Below are 23,103 nucleotides of genomic sequence, written 5' to 3' on the forward strand. Positions count from 1 at the left end.
GGGCATAGATTGTGTAGGGGCATAGATTGTGTAGACTCGTGCTGTCCAAAATAAATATAATGTGAGTCACATGTATAATTTTAAATATCTGCTAGCCACACAAACCAAAAAAGGTAAAAAGAAGCAAACAGATAAAATTAGTTTAATATTGTACCTAACCTGGATATATCAAAAATACTATCACTTCAACATTAAAAAATATCAGAAATTTATTAATAATATATTTTGCACTCTTTTTTTCTAGGTTTCCAAAATCTGATGTGTATTTCATCCTGACAGCATATCCCAATTTGAATCAGCCACATTGTAGACACTCATGTAGCTAGTAGCACAGGTGTAGATATAAGATAAGATTATATTCTTCTCATTCCTTCAGTTCACAACAGGTCACTGACTCCTAGCGAATGTGGGGCATCACACCTTGTCGTACCCTTTTCCCAAGACCCAAAATGGAGAATGACCCACAACCCTTGCAAAATGGGTCTTCTAGTACCTTCCAGGTTTTTGTTATGAAGCACTTCTTAGGCTGCACTCCCCAAATTTAACTGAATGTGAAATTAAAATAATGGTACATTCTCCATATTAAAACCTCCTAATGTTCAAGAAACAAATACAGCCAGAAGGCCTGTATTTTGTGGTGCCTCTTTAACAACCTCTGTATTGAGCACTTTTCTGAATAGCAATGCAATAAATTTGATTACCCAAGAGTATCCTGTAACTTTAGTATCTCAGCTCCCACTAAGAAAATACTTTTAAGAAATCTAGCAGAAGGGTAGTCATAGTCACACAATTGGTTGAAAATGATTAAACAAGCCCTGTTGGTGGCCCATCGATGTTTATGATTAATGTAAGTTTAATCATCAGCATGTCATAAGATTTCAGCTCTTCTAATTTGCTTTTTTCCCTACTGAAACAAATGAATTCCTTCTCTCTTAGTGTTTTGAATCTTGCCAGTCGAAGAAATTTATAAAAAGAATATACATGTGTAGAGGTGCTGTATTTCAAAATGTCTATATGCTATAAACTCATCCCCATTAAGCTCATATGCCCCGTGCTTCGTTTGGCATAGATAGTTGAAGAGCAAAAGATGGAACCCAGAAGTTATCCCCCCCTTTTCTTTCTCTAATTATTTTGAGCTGAATTCACTGAAAATGAATATGAATACATTTCCAGCTTTTAGGATTATGGAGGCGCCTAAAGCCTGCAGTGACTTTCATTAAAGCAGATGCTCTCGCCCGAGCGGCTTGACTCTGCAGGTTCCAGGCAGACTGATTGAAGCCGGCACCACTTGGAGAGAGGCAGGTCTTTTTGGGAACATCAGCAGTTCAGGAGAAATACTGTTTTGTTTGATTCTGTTTTCCACCCTAGTAAAATTTTGCCTTCCCCAAAGACATTCCTTATCTTTTTATTTGTCTGTGTTGTTTTGTTTTTTAATAAGAGGCAGGATGAGGAAAGATAATATTTGCTTAGTTAAAAGGACTCCTGTCTAAAAACTTGAACCTCCATGTATAATGGTGATTGCACCAATTGATGCAATTGGGTCAGACTCTCAACTTCTTAAGCCCTCACCCCAACACTGTCTCTGTCACTCTTCTCTCTCTCACTCTCTCCCCCGACCCCCTCTCTCACACACACACATATCACACACACTCCAACAACTGTTGGTTAGGAAATGTGAGAAACAAACATTTGTCTAAAAAAGGTCCTTTGGGACAGTTCCTAGAATATTGATCTGCTTAGAGGCAAGAGGAGCTAATGAATTTCAATCCATATGGACTGCCAATGAGGGTCTTGCAAAGTCTGGAACACCTACTGATGAACCTGTTTAATATCTTAAACCCAGTGCCTCCACATGGATGATGCCCACCCAGCTGCCTATCCAGAAGAGTAATGTCATTGTTTGTTTTGCACACACCAGGAGGAAGTCTCTACTGATTCCCTAGATGACAAAAGTGCAGCAAGGGCTTTCTCTCCCGCCTCTTTGGCAACAAGAAAACTGCCCCTCCAGATGATAGGGTCCTTCCCCGCTTCCTGCAGGTAACTGTCAGTCAGGCGGAGTGTGAGTTATGATAATTCCATCTGAGCCATTCGGATTGTCAGCTGCATTGTTCTGCTCAGTGTGCTGTGGATTGTGAAAAACAACCAGGACGGATGATTTTAAGTAATTGCTCTGACAGAGACTGATTACTACAGTAACAACAGTCAGTTATGGTTAAGGAGTAGCCTTGGCATATGGTCTACATTTGATGTGGGAAGGAGAGTGGGGGGAGAAGAAGGGAAAAGCTTTATAATTTTACAGATTGCTTTATGTTTTATAATGACTGAGTTTTCTTTTCCTTCACTTGATTTGGAAAATATCACCAACAGAAGCCTGGGGAAAAAAAAATCTAAATATTGTTACAGATAAAGTAATTCAAAGAACATATTTAACTGCTATTAAGATAAACCATAAAACGATTAGGATTTGTAAGACTGATAATTATTCATTGCCACAGAATTTATTGTTCTATATATTAAGGTTTTTTCAACTTTGTGTATTCAGTGATCACCTTTGTGAAACATTGGCTATTCACCGATTACCTAAAACTATTGCATTCATTTTGCAAGATGAATCATTAACATTTGGTGGCTTACCTTCCAAGTAGTCTGATGTTTCATTCATGAAAAATACTTTAACAAAACAATTTATTCAATGTATGTATCTTTCACAAAATATCAGATGTCTAATATTTAATGTAATAATATAGAGATTTGTCTGTCATTGCTTAAGGACAGAATAATACAAATAATACCGAATATATTTCACACACACAGACATACACGCACACCCTTGCCTTAAACAAACTTGAAAAGACCTATTTACTTTAGCTTGGTAGCAATGTGTAGAGAAATAAAGTAACTAATAGGTTTCATTCTAGTTGGGTTTTTAATTTTTATACCATTCTTATTTTTAATTTTTTCTAATACTCAGGAAGTGGCCCATGAGATTATATGCAGGGCAATGAACTAGAAAGCTCCTTCAAGAATAATTGAAATGATAGCGATTTTTTAAAATAAATGGTAATACGCTCAATAAAATAATTCAATGGCAGATAAATAGGAAAGTCTTTGGAATAAAAATTAGGGTAATAATTTAACACTGTGAAAAGTAAGTATGATAAAGTACATCTGAAGGACATTAATTACTTATACGTGTGTGAGCTATTGTTGGGCACATAATGGCTGATCCATTTGCCAGCATAGTCGAGCAGTTCTCATTATTTTAACTCATTACTTTGTAAACCTCTTTTGCGATACCTTGAGAATAAAAGGTGCTATTTTAAACATACTCCTTTTTAATATTAATTAGTATTAAGCAAAATAATGTTCACCAATTTTTGTTTAAACAAAGGAAAGTGCTGGACTAACTAATATTTTTTAATATGTTTGAACCTAGTGTCCTAGAATTTCCAGTAGGGTTCTGCATATCACCTTCATTTTCAAATGAGTAAATGAGAAGGGCTGTGATTGGGCCTTTTACACCAGCAGGCTTTAGAAAATATTTCCATGTACTAAGCAGTCTGTGAGACCAAGGAAGTTTAGAAAAATAGAAGGCCTTTTTCCTCAGTGATTTGGGTCATGACCTGGTGATGAAGAAATGCAACTCACATTGCAAGTTGACCTTCCAGCTATTACAAATCATTCATACTAAATAAAATTCTCTGTTGGAAGAAAACTGGCAGTTATTCAGGAACACTATGGCAATTGGTTCTAAATAGTATGGTTACTTAGGATTTGGGGTTTCTAAAAATTACCGTTCCCAGATATGCTTGTCATCCTTTAAACACATCAATGCTTCAAAGAGCTGATTGCTTACATATTTAGTTGAATAAGCAAATTGGTCATAAAGAATTTAAATTAAATGTCTTCCTTTCTGACTCTGAAATTTTTTAATATAATATAGTACTGAAATTTTTTTTAACCAAGTGAAATTTCACTAAATAAATTATGAACTAGACATATTCACACTAAGGATAACAACACTTTATGAATTTGCTGATTGTAAACCTGACATTTTGTCCTGGACATTAAAGCCAATTGAGAAAGTCTGATTTCATAGATTATTTTTTAAATGGTACAAAAAGTGTTAACATTTTGAAAAATGTTGCCAATATCTTATCAGAATTCTCTCTTCACTCTCTATTTTCTTACACCTGGACAAACTGGTAAGTGTGTAATTATCTAGTCGGTGTAGGCATTTGGATTTGAAATACTTGGATTAATAATGCCCATTTTCTTTCCTAATAAATGTCTTTTGTTTAAACCTCCCATTTTTTGAATATGAGGAAAAAAACTAATTTAGGGAAACTTACAGCACCTTTGGTAACCTCCTGAAGTTTCATTAATATATTTTAGTCTGTTTTGAGGACATTGAACATATATACAAATTTACAGAGTGTAGTAAAGAATTTATTCTCTATTCTTGGTTTAACTGTGCCTTCATCATTTATTACATTATAATTCGTACCAAAACCTGCTGGCTTTAAACAACAACATTGTATTATTTCTTATGATTCTGTGGATCCAGAATTGGTGCAGGGCTTGGATGGATGATTCTTCTGCCCCATCTGGTTTGACTGAGGTCACTTACTCAGCTGGCTGGAGCTGCCACTAGGCCAAGCTGAAATATCCAAGAAAGCTTTGTGCACATGTCTGGCATTTCAGTAACTCCTGTAAGTGGAGTCTTCTCTCTCTCTCTCTCTCTTTCTCTCTCTCTCTTTCTCTCTCTCTCTTTCTCCCCTTGCCCCCAAACCCCCACTCCCCCACCCCGGCCATATGATTCTTCCTCATGCAGTAGACTTGCCAAAGTTTCTTTATAGCATGGTGGCTGAATTCCCCAGAAAGAAGAAATTGTCAGTCCTCCTAAAAATTAGGCCTGGAACTGGTTCAGTGTTAGTTGTGCTGCATTCTGTTGATTGAAGTAAGTCTAAAGACCATTTCTGATGCAAGAGGAGAGAAAATAGAGTCTAGCGCTGATGGAAGGAGGACCTATATGTATCAGGAGGGGAGGACTTGATGGCACCCAACTTTAGAAACTATCTCCACACCTTTTAAGAGCTTATTCACCTCCTTGCCCAAGATGAGCAAACATTTCAGCCAGACAAAATGACATTAACTTCCTTAATTTCATTAGTTATCATAATGGAGAATGGTGAACTATGCAAATATTTGTTTCGTATAGTAAACTTTTGGCCCCTTTTTAAATTAGTCACTAATTGCATCGATCTATATTTCTTCATTTTTACTCTCAACCTTACGAGATGTTTATACTTTTTAAAATGTAAAGTAAAACTCATCTCTGAAGAATGATTTCTAACAGTGTTTTCCAAAGGAGCTAATTGGAAGCAAGAATATTGACTTTAATGTTCTGAAAACTTAGTGGAACTTTGGGTTTTAAAAAGGTTAGTCTCTCTCTCTCAGAAGCTAAAGAGCTAATACTGAAGTCTTTCCCTTCAGGCCTTTATCAAGATCAGCATTCAGAGCAAGTTTATCATATTGTGAAACACATTATTCTTTAAGACTGTTTGTGTGGGTTGATAAAACCAGAATTCATTTGTTTTACAAACATATTTTACAAAACATATTTGGCCTTCCTCTGCTCTCATTATTCTCAACAATGTAAGGATTTAAAAGTTATTATTCTAGATTGAGGTCTTTCCATTGGAATCTCAGAGCCTTTTATACAGGTTAGGTTCAAAATCATGTCTAAATACATATATGGTTTGTTTTCAAGTTAATCTCTGAAACAATTTTTAATGTTTCCCCAAAAGAAGGAAGCCATATAAGAGAATATTTCTCTGGCACCAGACAGAGCCACCTGCGTTTAAAATTCTGCTTATAAGTTATAAGGTATATAGCCTTTACCAAGATACTTAAGAGTAAGTCATTGTGTACCCATTTGTAGAATGGGAATAAGCTCATCTGTGTATAGGGTTGTTAGAATAATTAAATAAATGTTGAATGGGACATAACCATCAATGAATGGTAGCTTCTAATATTAAGCTTTAAGTTAAGAGTTTTGAATAAATGGCCTATTGTTAATTGTTTGCTTGTCAAATATGTAACGTAAAATAATAATTGTTTCAGTTTTATTAAATATCAATAAAATAGAAATATTTATTAATTTTCTTTTTCATTAGAAGAGATGTACTCACGGGTGACTAGTTTCCCAAACTGTTCCTTGAAAAGGGCATATTATGGTGAAGTCTATTTGGAAAATATTATATACTGTTATATACTCACAGAAAACTATAATGTATATTAAAGCCTCTAAAATATTTATAAAATTTTTAAATATGATTAAATTAATTAATTTAACAATTCATAAACTTTAATAGAATCTAAATGCATATAGCAGTCAAACTGAATCATGAGACCAAAAATAATCAACCCACTATGTAATCCATATGAACAGCACTTTTTTTTATTGTTTTTAATTTTTTTAACTTCAAAGAAGAGACAGTTAAATTTAAATATGAGAGCTCCCAATAAACTTTATCTGACACACAATAACCAATAACTTTATATATTTTAAAAGGTTGATAAAAATTCAGGGCCATTATTAAGAACACCAGTTTTTGTATTCCCCTAATAAATGTTAACACGTTTGCACAAGATTGTGTTCCCTTAGACTAAAAGCTTCCAGACAATGATGCTTTAATAGTTGATTTCTTAAATATCTCTTATGGTCGCCTCAGCCTTCCCAGTATGTCTGCTTTAAGGTTTCCCAGGCCGGGCGCGGTGGCTCAAGCCTGTAATCCCAGCACTTTGGGAGGCCGAGACGGGTGGATCACGAGGTCAGGAAATCGAGACCATCCTGGCTAACACGGTGAAACCCCATCTCTACTAAGAAATACAAAAAACTAGCCGGGCGAGGTGGCGGGCGCCTGTAGTCCCAGCTACTCGGGAGGCTGAGGCCGGAGAATGGCGTGAACCCGGGAGGCGGAGCTTGCAGTGAGCTGAGATCCGGCCACTGCACTCCAGCCTGGGTGACAGAGCGAGACTCCGTCTCAAAAAAAAAAAAAAAAAAAAAAAAAAAAAAAAAAAAAAAAGATTTCCCACCTCAACTGCCTGCTGATGTTACTAAAATTTAATGAAAGAGAAAAGATTTCCAGGAGAATCAGACAACCAATCTTGTTAAGTCATTAACCTAAATTATACACTCTAAATGAATGCTGTTAACTCTGCCCAGAAAGTAGTTGCCTTGCTGCTTAGAATAAACAACTATGTTTCACGACAGTTGTATTCTTTTTTCCTTAATTTTATATCCTCTTTCCCATTATTCAAGTTGTAACTTCCAAGGCACAAATGGTTTGTATTCTGACATCACAATATTCATTACATAAGTTGCTCTGTAGAATTGAATGGGAAGATGGATAAATCAGTAGCTCACTGGAGGGTAGATAAAGGAAGGAAGTGAGGGAGGAACAAAGCAAAAAAGGAAGGGAAGGAAGAGGAAAGAGAGAGAAAGAAGGATGGGAGAAACGACAATCTTACAGATTCACAGCTGTCGTGAAGGATTCATTCAAAGTCAACACTAAATTATCCAAATGTCCTTTTAAGAACTAAATAATAAGTCCTGAGATGCTAACTGATATGCATAAAGATAATATCTAGAGAATGAAAATGTTCAAATACATCAATTATTTATTTGTTCATTTGCTTCTGACATTAGAAAGAACTATTTAGCAAAGAGTTTAATAGGGTCAGTGTCTTAACATAGTACCTGGCAGGAAGGCAGGTACTCTTTATATGCTGGTTAAATGAATAGCATCATTAGTCACATATTGCAAAATGTATGGTTTCATACCAAAATGATTTTTGCCAAGCAATAAAAAAATAGAAAACACCTCAAGCAAACAAACATTACATATTTCCTATGTTTAGGCATCCCATGAAAACCCATTATCGTGATTTCACTATCCATGCTTTTTTTTTCTTTTTTTTTTTTCCCCAGACAAAATCTCACTCTGTCACTTAGGTTGGAGTGCAGTGGCACCATCTTGGCTCACTGCAACCTCCACCTTCCGGGTTCAAGGGATTCTCATGCCTCAATCTCCTGAGTAGCTGGGATTACAGGTGTGAACCATCATGCCCAGCTATTTTTGGTATTTTTAGTAGAGACAGGATTTAGCCATGTTGGCCAGACTGGTCTGGATCTCCTGAGATCAAGTGATGCACCCACCTTGGCCTCCCAAAGTGCTGGGATTACAGCCATGATCCATGCATTATTGGACAGAACAGTGCCATGATAGGGAAAGTCCTTTAACAATGATCTCAAAAATTGTGACATTTTGTTCCCTAGAGCAAACAAACTTTTCTTTCAGTATGACAGAAGACATCAGTTTTAAGGAAATATTTAGGTGAAACATCTCATCCCCAAGGAGTCAATTTAACTGTGTAAAAATAGCTACCCACAAATGCATAAACCAATGTATTCTTTTTGGAGACATTTGTCTAACACAGATTAAGTTGGAATAAGTCAATGAAGCAGTGTGTAAATTTGAATAACAAACATAGAATATATATATATATGTTGAAAATTTTCCATAAGAATAATACTTTTTAAACCACTATCCTCTACTTTTCCAGAAAAATACTATAGCTACCTCACAAACTTCATTCATTAATTTTGCAGTATTTCCTGTGAGATAAAGCAAACTCAACATTAAAGTATTAATTCAAGAGCATAAAAGGGAAAAGTAAAGGGAAAAGATTTTATTCCCCCTTTGATTTTCTTAAAAAAATATTTCAGGGGTAGAATTATTGTCTTCCTAAGAGAACAGGATGTTTAGTAATACTTTTAAAATACTATAATTTAGCTAAAATTGAGAAGCAAAAGGGAAATGATTGAAAACTTCTTTATGGCTCAAAACGAAGGGTGGAGGGCAGAAACAGAAAAATCACATACAGTATACTAGTTACAAGTTAAGTCCTCTTAACTGGTCTATTTTACCATTTTTTTTGTTCAAGTAACCTATTTAAAAACGCATCCATGCATAGACTGCCCCTATTATTAATAGTAAATGTACATTTCAACCTGTCAAGGTTTTCTAGCCCCACTTTTGCAAGGTTGTTTTTTTTTTTAAAGAAAAAAAATTAAAAGCAAAGGCATTTCCTAGGGCACATGCTGCCAGACACCCAGCATTTATCTTATCTCAGTTGATGACTTTCCTTTTATCCTGAAATGATTTGACAATGACTCTATGATTTCCTGTACAAATTACCCTTTGAAAGTGGCAGTGGCGCTTGGCAGCGATCTTCACTTAATTACTGAGTGGATTATTAGCATACGGCTCCCCCCCCCACCTCATTTCTTTATATCTTCTAGATTGCGTTGACAGTTCCCTTTCATTGCCTGCTTTAACTCACTGAATACTAAACATTATGCAGATTGCAGCTGAGAAGTACCCAGGCTACTCCAAACCCCTATCTGCACCAGAACCTTTTTGATGGAGAGTAATTTACAGGTCAGAAATCAATAGTTTGCCTGAAAAGTGCATTTGTGGGTTTTCTTAATTTAGATTGGGGTGGGATGGAGCATGGCACTAATGTGCAAAAGTGAGTATTCCTCTGCAATCTTTCTGAAAAACAATTAGTTTTGTTCCTCTGTCTTTAAATAGACTGAGATCTCGAAATTCTCTTTCTCTTTTTACTCATTATGCTACCTAACTCGGCAGGAAGGGGTTAAAGAGTCCGTGTTTTAAGAAATGGCAAGTTTCACTCTTCATCAGTCTCTGAAATCAGGGGGCTGATAAGCTGACCTCCTCAGCATGTGTAGAGTGTTATTTATTGTTTGCCAGGGCAAGACAAATGCAAATGATAAATTGCAAGGATCTCTTCAGCACTCTCAGAAGGAACCTTCTCTTCTGTCTTGGCTCTCATCTTTTGGCACAAATTTGCACATATGTCGGGCATTCTCCATCCAGATCTTTATCCTTTTTTTTCTCCCTGAACTGCATTCAAAAGCATCTTCCACATTTCCCAGGCTATAGTAGGGACATGAACCCCTTCCCATTTCAACCTTATGGTATAGCTTACTTACTTTTTTTTTTTTTCTCTCCTAGGGAGGAGAAAACAATACATGAGTGATTTCAGGACTTGGTGGAAGTGACACCAAAGCAATAGGAGTCAGTGTGGGTGGGGGGAACAGCTGGGTGCTTACTATGTCATCTCCATTCCAGGACTATCAACCACCAGCTTTATTCTTCTAGTGTTACATCTGCTATGAAATTTGGGTCTTCCAGGTGGCAGCCCAACATGCTGTCCAGTGCTATCAGGCCATTTAAATGCTTTGAGCTAATGCTGCATATCCATTTTCTAAACAAGTTAGCAGATACCATATGCAGCAATTAAAGTTTTATTGAGTGGTGCCTGCTTACCATACTGAATTTGGATTGGCTACCATCTGTCTCAAAGCCTGTGGTACCATCCCTGTTGCTTGAGAGAGCATTTGTAAGGATAGAAGATTTTTCTCAACTTCTGAAGAAGCTGCTCGGATTATTTTTTACACGAAAGCCCACAAAAGTAGAATTGGTACAAATAAAAAATACCAGACAATTACATGTTTGAATTGAATGTGTTTTTGAGTGTTATAGGCCACTAAACCATGTGTTCAAAGTCTTGTAACTTCTGCCCTAGCTATTTTTAATATATAGGTCTTGCTGAATATGCTATTTTTCAGAGGGGCAACCCAACAAACCAAAATTAGAACTTAGCGAAGGACAAGGGAATTGTTTTGCATCTGTGAGAATTAATGCAAGTGTCCTCATTTTCTGGGAAAATTTTACCTGGACCACAGGGAAACATTAAAATATAAATTTACATTTTACTCACTCTACTGGTAAGTCTCTAGGGAGACAAAGCTGTTTAAGATCAATCAGCTGAACAAAGGGTTTTGAAGACAGCATTTATTAAAATTTAAGTAATGCCTAAATACTTGAGGTCTGCTGGTTTACTAATACATTGTTAATGTTTGATGTTTCCTCAGACATATTTATCTCTGTACCTTTGACCTTCATGAATGCTGAGAGAGAAAAACATATCATAGTGCATTCAAAACCTCTTGAACATTTTAAAACAACTGCTTGGGTATTAGTGTGTACTAACAGAGGAAGGACTGGAGACCAAATCTGTTCCCAAACTCTTGGTTTTATAGATCTTTGATAAACTGTTTGATATTTCTGTAAATACCTTTTTCCATGGGAAATGGATATTTCAGAGCCTGTTGATTCTGTCCCATTTAATCCTTACTTGAGAATTTCCAAGCAAAGGCGTTGAATCTCAAAAATAGCTGGCAACTATGAAGAAAAATAGCTATAGTGGCTTCATTACATCGTATGGTAATGTATTTCATTAGGGCTCCCTCACTATTTGTGTCCTGGTGAGCAATGTCAAACATCATGAGTGATAAGTTCATAGCACTATAGGCTTAATCTTCATCCAGTTAGAGGAAGTGTAATGTATCTAAACAAAAACACTGACTGTGATTCAGAAGACCTCTATGCAAGTCTCAGAACTGCTGTTCACTGCCTGGGAACATCACCAGTCTCTCTGAATCCTTTTTGCTGTTCTGTATAATGGTACTTAAAGTCTATGTCCACTTCTTTGGATTAGTGTGAGATTTAAAAACGTCTATAAAATTTGTAAATAACCATTGGAATATGAAGTGACAAACAGTTTGCAAATTGTAATGTGCTGTCACAAAGCCTACTTACCCTTCAACTGAAGGTAAAACATCATGTCTTTCACAAATAATCCTCCATACCTCCTCTGAACTTAAGTAGTAATGTATTTGTATCTGTCTTAAGACATTCTTAGGCTTGGCACGGTGACTCATGCCTGGAATTCCAGCACTTTGGGAGGCCAAGGCTGGCAGATCACTTGAAGTCAGGAGTTTGAGACCAGCCTGACCAACATGGTGAAACCCCATCTCTACTAAAAATACAAAAATTAGCCAGGCCTGGTGCCACATACCTGTAATCCCAACCACTCTACTCAGGAGGCTGAAGCAGGAGAATCATTTGAATCCAGAAGGCAGAGGTTGCAACGAGCCAAGATGGGGCTACTGTACTCCAGCCTGGGCAACAGAGCAACACTCCATCAAAAATAAAATAAAATAAAAGACATTCTTTCTTATGTTTTACAATCTAAGAAAGGATTTCCACAATTCCCTGAACCCTTGCTATTCAAAGTGTGGTGGTTCATGGAAATGAAGTATCAGGGTCATGTGGAAGCTATTTAGAAAATCAGAATTTTAAGTCCCTCCTAGGCCTACTGATTCAGACTCTGTATTTAACAATATTGTCAGGTGATTTGTATAAACAATAAAGTTTGAGATGCACAACTAGGTGTATCCAATCTTCTGGCTTCTCTAGGTGATATTGTTTGGCTATGTCCCCATCCAAAATCTCATCTTGAATTGTAATCCCCATTATCCTGCAAGGGTGCCACCAGTTGGAGGTAATTGTGTCATGAGGGCAGTTCCCCCATGCTGTTCTTGTGATAGTCAGTGAGTCTCCTGAGATCTGATGGTTTTATAAGCATCTGGCATTTCCCCTTCTTGCACTCACTCTGTCCTGCCACCCTGTGAAGAAGGTGCCGGCTTCTTCTTTGCCGTCTGCCACGATTGTAAGTTTCCTGAGGCCTCTCCAACAATAGGGAACTGTGAGTCAATTAAATCTCTTTCCTTTCTAAGTACCCAGTTTTGGGTATTTCTTCATAGCAGTGTAAGAACTGACTAATACACTGGGCCACATTGGAAAAAGAATTGTCTTGGACCACACAAAAAATACACTAACACTAACAATAGCTGATGAGAAAAAAAAAAAAATCACAAACAAATCTCATAACGTTCTAAGAAAATGTATGAATTTGTGTTGGGCTGCATTCAAAGCTGTCCTGGGCCACATACTGCCTGTGGGCTGCGGGTTGAACAAGCTTGCTAATCCATATAATAATTTTGATTCTCTGGAAATTGTTTTTTTCTGACCAAGATATTTAATATATAAAGCTCTGTTATATTTTAAAGATAACTAACACAGCATCATCATTTTATGAGTAACAGAAATCAAATTCAAACTGGGATTCATATAAATTGTGATGTGCAAGAGATTAAGTATCTGGTTCATTCATTTATTTGTTCAGCAGTTACTAAATGCCTACTGTAAACTGGGCTGTGCAGTAGGCATGGCATATTCCACTTAGGGTAAGACATGGTACCCAATACCAGAGGCTTGCAGTCTACTCGGTGGGGGGTAGAAGAAACTTCTCTGACTCCTGTTGGGTGTTTCTTCAGTCACACCAGAGTAATCTTTTTAAGGAGTATCTAATCCTGCCTAGTTATCTCTCCTTTGTCTTAAATTTCTTTCAGAATCAAATATTTATTTATCTTCACTGCATTGGAAAATCTCTTCTTAATGAACCTGGTGAAATCAAATGTCACTCTTTGGCTTATCACCTATGAGACAAAAATGGCTCATTGGCCACCCATAGTGGATATCATGGCAGATACATCTTGTAGTATGTCTTTCTCACCTACTCACTAACCCATGCGCACTATAACCTAGAATTAATATTATCATACAATAATAATTATACTTAACATATATTGAGAGCTCACTATAAGGCATGTCACTATAAAGCATGTCACACATATTATTTCATTTAATCTTCACAACTATACTATGAGGCAGCATCATCCCCCTTTTATAGATAATCCAAAGCACTGAAAAATCAAGTAACTTGTACTATTTAAGAGACTGGTAGACATGCATTAGAGCCTTGGGCAGTCTGACTTTAGAAGCCTATCACGGTAGAGGAAATCTTAAGAAGATGATTGTACTGTTTGGAATAATTTCCAACAGGATAGGTTATCTCTCATTATATATCCTGTTCTTTCTGTCCTGAAACTGGCAGATATCCCACCAATGACGATAAAGGTTCTAGACACATTAATCCCAAGTGGATCCTTCAAAATAATTAAACAAACTGATGAAGATCTTAAGCTAATTAAAACTTGTATTTTCCTGACTGAAGGCCAGCAGAAGCAGAAAGGAATGGCAGTTTCAATTATTTATTGGCTGCATAATGTTCCTTTACAAACAGTATTTCCCTAATTTTTAAAACTATAAATATCTTGTAATCGTTTTCTTTACTAGGATTGGATTGGATGAATGCTGTGTTGCTCCCTTGCATTTTCTCTATAATGGTTTCTTAGAGTATGCTCTTCTCACCTTTTTGGTTACAGATTTTCACTATGGGTCATTTCTCCCCAAGTGGCCTAAAAATGTATTTAGATATCAAAGGTAGATTAGACTCTTAAGCAGAGATTCAGCCATTTAAGTCAAAAGAGTGACTCTAATATCAGTCTAGGATTTGCTGGCAACCACCTCCTCACTCATTACTGTCTCATTTTTACAAATGGACTTGACTATTGCATAGACAGACACCAAGTCTACAGAAGAATAAATGATCAGAGTGTAGTGAGTTTCAGATGAAAGTACTTTCTTTCAATGTTGTCAGTATAGAGCAATGTACTGGTCACTTGGTTTATACTGCAGTTTATAAGCTGCTTGGATTCTTTGTTTTGGCTCCTAACTGCTCATTTTCTATGATCCTTAGTATACCAAGAGAAGGTTGGTATGAGAATTGCACCAAACATCCAAATATTAAAGGTCTAGCAGTCTTACGATTCTCAAAATATTAAAAGAAAATAAGGTCTAAATAATATCTACACCTTCATTTGCCCTATTATTTATAAGCTGAGCCAATGACATGCTGCATGCTGTGTTGCCAAGGTCTCCCCAACATTAGAACATGCAAAAGGTATATTTAGCACTGTTGTCCTTTTGAATAGACACATTTCTAGAACCTCGCTATAATACTGTTCACTCTACCTAACAATTCCCCTGAAAATTTGGAGAAGTTCTAAGAGGGTTATGTGATTAAATACCAAGAGATAATGGAGCTGCACCAAAGATGGTCTCATGGTCCATGCCCCAAGATCATGTTGTATGTAGAGGCTCCAGGCAATTTCTTTCAAAGAGTTGAAAACGTCAGTCTACAACCAGTAGCTCTTTCCACCCCTTGGCCTCTGCTCACAGGGTTTGTCATTGATTGCAACTTTCCCTTGGCTCCTCCATAAACAGCTTTGTTCAGATCTTTTGTTGCCAGTGTGATTCACAGCGATCGATCTTTCAACAGTCTACAAGTGTGTTACATTGCTAAAAATTCTTCTTTGGAGAGTTTCTGTTCACCCTGCATGCAATCTTCTATTTCTCCCACAATCAATAATTTTCCAAGCATGCGCTCTAAGTAATACCAAAACAATTCAAGATCAAAATCCTTCAAAAATCATCACTGAATAAAATATATCATCAGTACTCCTTAGCCTAGCATTCAAGATTCTCCAGGATCTAGCAAAACCAATTCTCTTCCCAGCTGTGGTTCCAAATATTCGTGTCTTCAAATCTCTCCTTCAATCATTCTGAATTACTTACTCCCCGTAAGTAAAAATAGTAAAGTAAAAATGAGTCGGAACTGAGCCTAGCATGGTATACCAGTGGCTCACTTATACTAGCTACTAAGGGTGAGAAATAATTCATACCTATGCCTGATAGCCTGTGGGTAGAGCAAATGCTGGGAACTGGTGAGTATATGCTCTGCAGTGCCCCTATAGGCTCCCTTTGGTTGAAACCAGGTGACAAATTGCCCATCTTCCAGCATCTTGAATTCAGTGCTACCATCAGCATCCCTAGGGGAGGTAATACTAGTAGGAGCATCATTCCTTCTAGTTTGACTTTGATTTTCTTCTAAGAATCTCTTAAATTTCTTCACACAGATCCTCTCTATGAATTCAGATTTTACCTGATAATGGAGAACCTGCTTTTCCCAGAATACTTAATATTGCAGCCTGGATTAGGTATAAATTTGATTCATAGAATTAAGATCTGTCCTCTTGGCTGTGGCACTCTGCACTTCATATTCCACTGTTCTGTGCCACCCCTTGCTCTTCCCTGATTTGTTTTTCATCACCCCATTCAAAAACTACAGGCCGGTCTCCCACCTAACACATCCCCACTGTCCTCCATGTCCAACAGACTCACTAGTGAGTGAGATCATGACACAGGTATCAAGGAAGCCTGTGTACCCCAAACTCAGCATGTCCACTATCAAAGTGTCTGTTTACCCAATCCTGCTCTATCTCGACAAAGAAAATAATTTTCACTCACTTCTCTGAATTAGTAGCTTCTGTCAATTCTCTTTCCCAAATATCCCTTGAATTCAAATTTATCACCACCTCTACTATTAGCTCACCAGATGTACATAAAATATCTTCTAGAATATTGTAAACATCTTCCAACTTGTGTCCCTGATTTTATTCTCCTGAGATTCATCTCCATGCTTTACCTCAGACATCTACCAAGTCTCTCTCTGAATCACTGCTATAATCGGGACTGACCCCCACCTTGAAAATAGATTCACTGTTGCCTAAAAAGTAAAGGGAACATTCTACGGCAGAAAAGGTCCTGTAAAAGCTATACCCACCCACCTTCCTAGCCTCGTTCTTTACTACTCTGTGTGCCTGAAGAATTTAGGAACGTACCTGTGGTGTTATGAAATGTATTGGATTTTGGCCAAGGTTCCCGGTTCATAACTCCCACAGCCCTTGTTACAGTCTTTTGCTATAATTTGGATGTGTTAGGCCTCAGAGGAAGGACTCTGATCTTTTCCTGCCCTCCTTTCACCTGCTGTAAAGCAGGACTCTCCTTTTTTTCTGCCTTTCTGATTGTGGTTCTTAAGACCCTTCCCAGAGAGGATCCTGCCCTTACACTCTAAGGGAAGGAATACTCCTATAAAAACCCAGCAGGACAGGGTTCAGAGAGGGTCCAAACACATGGAGGTTCCTGGAGGGTGGCATGCCTAGGGAGGGAACAGAAGCTCCATGCCCCGTCCCCCATGCCTCACCCTACGTGTCTCTTCATCTGTATCCTTCGCAATTTCCTTTATAATAAGCCTACAAACATGTTCCCTGAGTTCTGTGAGCTGCTCCAGCAAATTAATCAAACTCAAAGAGAGGGTAGTGGGAACCCCAACTCAAAGCTGGTCAGTCAGAATTTTTGGAGGCCCAGACTTGCAACTGCTGTGTGTGGGGGAAGTCCTGGGGACTGAGCCTCAACCTTTGGGATCTGACACTATGTCCCTGTAGATAGTGTCCGAACTGAATTAGAAGACACCCAGCTGGTGTCCGCTGCATGACGTGTGAGGAAAAATACCACACACATTTGGTCACAGAAGCCTTTTTCTGTGTTGATGATTGTTGCAATGTGAGAGTAGAGAAAAAACACGGTTAAAGAGTTTTCTTTACATGATACCCAAATGATTATGGCTGTATACCTGTTCATCATTCTGTTGTCTCTGCCTAGATTGTCCTCCCGCTTTGTCTTCCTTACAAACTCCCATGTCCTTTTAGATTATGTTCAAATATCATCACCTTTGTGAAATATCCCCTAATCACATCTGATAGTATTATAGCTTTCCCTCCTTTATATACACTTACCATCCTTTTTTTCTTTTCTTTTCTTTTCTCTTCTTTTCTGTTTTGTTTTGTTTTGTTTTTTGTTTTGACACAGGTTCTCATTCTGTCACCCAGGCTGGAGCACAGTGGCATGATCAAAGCTGACTGTAGCCTCAACCTCTTGTGTTCAAGGGATCTTCCCACCTTAGCCTCCCCCCAAGTAGCTGGGACTACAGGTGTGCCACTGTGCCTGGCTAATTTTTTACTTTTTTGTAGAGAAGGGGGTCTCACTATGTTGCCCAAGCTCATCTTGAACTCCTGTCCTTAAGCAATCCTTCGGCCTCAGCCTTCTAAAGCATTGAGATTACAGGCATGAGCCACGGTGCCTGGTTCTTTTTATGTCTCAGTGTTTCTAAGGTAAATGGAGTGACACAAATACAAGGTTGCCAGACTTTTTTACCAGTGGCATTTTAGTCAAAGGATATATGACGAGAGGTTTGAAAATAGGATAGGTCTTTCTCAGCCAATATTTAAGACCCAATGCATTGCAAGCTGTCTATTTTCATCAGAATTAAGTCTTCCTTGGCTGGGCACAGTGGTTCACACCTGTAATCTTAGCATTTGGGGAGGCCGATGTGGGAAGATCACTCAAGACCAGCCTGGCAACATAGAGAGACCGCATCTCTAAAAAAATAGATAAATAAAAAATAAAAGAATTAAGTCTTCCTCAGACAGTCATCTGCTTAGGTTCCAAGGTATCCTACCTGGAAAGTATAAGCTCCTTGGAAGAGAAGACATTTGGGGTTTCTCCAGCAGGGCACAAAATGCAGAGTGTCTTTTGTTATCAATGACCCAAAAGCCACGTCCTCCATAAAGAATTTTAGATTTTCTTCTGCTTTTCTCTTTTGAGCTTGGGATTCTGCTTCAACTTCTCAGACCAACTAATAATACCAATAATAATCATGATGATGATTAAGTAGCTTCATGTGTACCAGGCATAAGTTCTATAATCATCATAAGAAACCTATTAGATAAACATGGTAGCTCTAATTTTCAGATGAGGAAACTGATAGCAACACTCACATAGTGAATATCAAAGAATGAATGACTCATAGTGAATAGTCTGACTAACTCCAAGGCCTTTGCTCCTAACCATGCTGTAATGCTGCTTCTCTGAATCAAAAATTAATTAACTAGTAGCTCTATTGTTATTCATCTCCCTGGGTGAATACCTCTTATCACCTTTGTCTTCATGTCAGAGACCTAATGACACTCTGAGAACTTGTAAATCATATTACACTGACTTCTAATGTTAAACAGGTGCATATAAGACAATCGAGATGCTTCTACAAGAGCCAGGCAGTATTATTTGGAGCTTCACAGTCATTTGAACCATCTCACTATTTTATAGCGTTTAAGTAAGTTTGAGTGTAAAGCTTTTTTGTCACCTTGTTGTCTACTGAGTATATTGGGTGGAAAAGTAAAATATGATGATTATTTTATTTGACCTGGTAGCAAGAGGAAAAAGGACATTTTAATGGCATTTTCTTTCTTTTTTAACATTTTATTATGAGTGACTTCAAACACACATAAGTAAAGAGCTCAGTAAATCCCTATGTTCCCATCCCCAACTATAATAATCATCAGCTCTTGTTTCACTGTGACTTTCCATTTTGCTCCCCTACTTGACTACATTGAAGAAAATCTCAGATATGCCGTTCGTCCATATTTCAGAATTTATTATTAACTTTCTTAAAATACCATTATCTACACCTTAAAAATTAACACTAATTCCTTATTGACATTAAATACCCAAGCAATGCTCAAATTTCTTCAAAGTTTGCCTCATAGGTATTTCTTTAACACCTGCTTTGTTCTAATTGGAGTTCAAAGTTCACAATTTTTACTCACTTCATATGTACTCCTTTTTGTGTTTTTTTAATGTTTATTTTTATTTATTTATTTATTTATTTTAAGACAAGGCCTCACTTTGTTACTGCCCAGGTTGGAGTGTAATGGCATAATTATGGCTCTCTGCAGCTTCCACCTCCTTGGCTCAAGCAATCCTCCCACCTCAGTCTCCCGAATACCTGGGACCACAGGCATGAGCTAATACACCTGGCTAAGTTTTCTATTTTTTATAGAGACAAGGTTTCACCATATTGCCCAGGTTAGTCTCGAACTCCTAGGCTCAAGCAATCTTCCTACATCAGCCTTCCAAAGTGCCTGGACTACAGGCATGAACCACTGAGCCCGGCCATGATACATACTCCTAAATCTCTTTTAATCTATACGTTGCTCTTTTTTTTTCAAATTATGTTTTGAAAAATCTTGGTCTTTTGTCCTGTGGGGAATTCCTCATTCTAGAATTCGATGATTGTATCCCCGTAGTGCCATTTAATATATTCCTCTGTTCTTTGTATTTCCTGTTAATTGGCAAATATACCTAGAGACTTGATCTGATTGTTTGCTATTTTCTTCAAGGGTAGTAATATTTTGTTTTATATTTAATAAGAAAAGAATATTTCGTTGCCATTATTATTCTTGTAGATATCATAATTTGCCCCTTCTTTGTCCAGTGCAAATCTCTTCAAGGTTCCTGGGGCCTTGTGACACACCCCCAGTTGTCTTTGGTAGCTTCCTTGTTTTCTGGTACAAGATATTTCAGGTTCATCTTATAGTTTCCAGTATTCAGACATAGAGTCAGCTATTTGTTCAAGAAATCTATTTAGAAGTGGGAGCTGTATATATTGGCCACAGTCTGAGGACTAAGAATATACATTGTTTTTACATTAAAAATTGTTTCTAGGTCTTTTTAGTGGGCAGAGGTTAAAAATTTAGTTTAAAAAAATTGTAATGGCTTAGTTGATTTATGTGTCAGGCGTTTTATATATATACATATATGTGCGTGTGTATGTGTCATATATTTTATACACATAGTAGTTTCAGAATAATAACTGTAAGATTACTGAAACTTTCTTTTTTTATTTTTTCTTTCTTTTATCTTGCTGAGGATAGTTTTGGGACATATCCCACTAGAGATAAGTGTGTTTAGGCAAATTACTAAATTTTAAAGTTACTTGAAACAATTTATCAGGTTTGGATGAAGCCACTAGCTCAGCATATAGTTTAGTCCATTCATTTAACCTTGCTTTTAAATTTTAAAGACTCCTTTATGTTATCATTTTCATTTAACTTTGTCATATTCACATAAAACATAGTTCCAATATTAAATCAACCTAATAAGTTACATTCAGGAAAGTCTAACTTCTATCTCTGTCTTCTCTTTATGGTTTATCCTTAGAAGTTTAAATGTTTTAAATATTTATATATTTACAAATTTTCTAAGATAAAGAGCAGAATACTACATACACTTTTCTCTGCCTTGCTTTTTTAACTTAACGTATCTTGAAAATCACTAACTAACAGTTTATAGAGGTATCCTTTTTTTAAAACAGATGCATGGTTCATGACTGTGTATATATGATATATCATTCAACTGGTCTCAATTGTGATAGACATTGAGAATATTTCCATTGATATTGTAAATCATGCTATAATAGTCTTATGTATATATCCTTTATGTTTTTGTCATTGTATCTTTGGAACATATTTCTAGAAGTAAGATATCTGGTTCAGATGATGAATGCATATAGCAGTTTTCCAGATGTTGTCAAATTCCCATCAATAATATATGAAGTGCTTTTTCCCCCCACAGCCTTACAAGCAAGTTAATATTGTCAATTTTTGGATTTTTCTAAGTGGTAGGTTAGAAATGGATCTCAGTGAAGATTTAATTTGTATTTCTCTCATTATGAGAACATCTTTTCATTCTTCTTGTTAAGAATTATTCATACTTCTCTTCTGTGAACTGTTTTTCCTAATTCTGACCCATTTTTCCAAAAGTTTCCATTTTTTCTTCTTTTTTCAGAAGACTTTATTATATTAGGAATATTAACTTTCTTACTGTGAAGTGAATTTCAATTTTTTTCCAGCTTGCCATTTGTCTTTATAAATTACTTGTGTTTTATTTTCTATGCCATGCAAAAGTTTTGTTTCATTGATTTTGAACAATAATATGTATCAATCTTTTTCTTATTGAATTTAGATTTTAAAATATGGTTAGGAAAGTTTACTCTACTCTCAGATTACAGAAAAAAATCCCCATGTTTCCTTTCATAATTATATGAATTAATTGTTTACATCAACGTTTCTTAATCCATATAGAATTTAGCAGAATTTATGGTATGAGAATTATATCCAATCTTATTTTCTTGTATGACTATGTAATATCTTAACAACAATTGATAACAATTTTATCTTTTCTTGAGTTGAGATAGTAGTTTATATTAACTTTCCATATGTAATGAGAAGTCTATTTCTAAATTGTACAAGTTATATTAATTTATATGTTTCTATGTATGAGACAATATATACTATTTTGATCATAGAGGCTTTAAAATATATTTTAATCCGATAGGCTCCTATTTTTCAGGATTTTCCTCATTGTTCTTGCTTTTTATGCTCCAAATAAATTTTGTAATCAAATTGTTTGGGTCCATAAAAAACAAGATGGTGTTTTTATAAAAGTTGCATTGAATTAATTAACCTTGAGGGAAATGACATTTATTGATGATGATTCTTTCAGTCCAAAATCATAGACATGTTTTTTTGTTGTTGTTATCTGAAACCTACTTTTGTGTTTTATAGTTTTCCTCATGTGGATTTTGAGCATTGCTTGTTAAGTATTCTACTTTATCAATATGATAAATAGGTAATAGATACATAGATAGACAATGAAATGTTAAATAATTTAATGATATTTTCACCTGCAGTACATGTTTATGTGCCCTCATCTCTTTTTAAAAACTTGCTGTCTTACAGTACTTTTTATATCTCTCACTCTTTCAAGAGCATATTAACCAACCACAAAAACAACCTTGTAGAAAGTAAATTGTTCAGCAACACACTGACAAATGTAAGGTTCTTAAAGTTCAGTACTTTCTCTGGTTCTTCTTAGAGAAAGTGTCAAGATGTATATTTATAATACAGTGAGATACAACATAAACTATACGAACTTTATTGTCATTGTTCCTGCTTTTTATTTACTCAAATTATCACTATATATCATTACATATATATCATCGCATATACATATGTAATGATATATAGTGATACTTTGAGTAAATAAGAACAGGGATCATGACAAAGAAGTAGGAAAAGAAAAACATTATATATATTATATATGTAATATGTATATTATATATGTAATATATAATATATATATATAGAGAGAGAGAGAGAGAAGGAGAAAGAGAGAGAGACAGAATCTCACTCCGTTGCCCAGGCTGGGGTGCAGTGGTGCAATCATAGCTCATGATCATCAGCTCATAGCCATGCCTGGCTAATTTTTGTTTTTTTGTTTTGTTTTGTTTTGTTTTTTGTAGAGATTGGGTTTTGCTCTGTTGCCCAGGCTGGTCTTCAACTCCTGGGTTCAAACAGTCTACCTGCCTTGGCCTCCCAAAGTGCTGGAATTATAGACATGA

The 23,103-nt window shown here is 36.4% G+C and overlaps 1 long non-coding RNA gene across 1 annotated transcript in view; it reads right to left on the reverse strand.

Moving 5' to 3' along the window:
• Positions 1-1,715: 1,715 nt before the first annotated feature.
• Positions 1,716-23,103, reverse strand: part of LOC105497262 (uncharacterized) — a 91,876-nt gene continuing 70,488 nt past the window's right edge. The window contains exon 3 of the long non-coding RNA XR_011606488.1: positions 1,716-2,122. This is a non-coding gene — a long non-coding RNA (uncharacterized lncRNA). The remainder of the gene's footprint in view (positions 2,123-23,103) is intronic.

This window comes from Macaca nemestrina, chromosome 8 (assembly GCF_043159975.1).
Source record: "Macaca nemestrina isolate mMacNem1 chromosome 8, mMacNem.hap1, whole genome shotgun sequence".
NCBI lineage: Eukaryota > Metazoa > Chordata > Mammalia > Primates > Cercopithecidae > Macaca > Macaca nemestrina.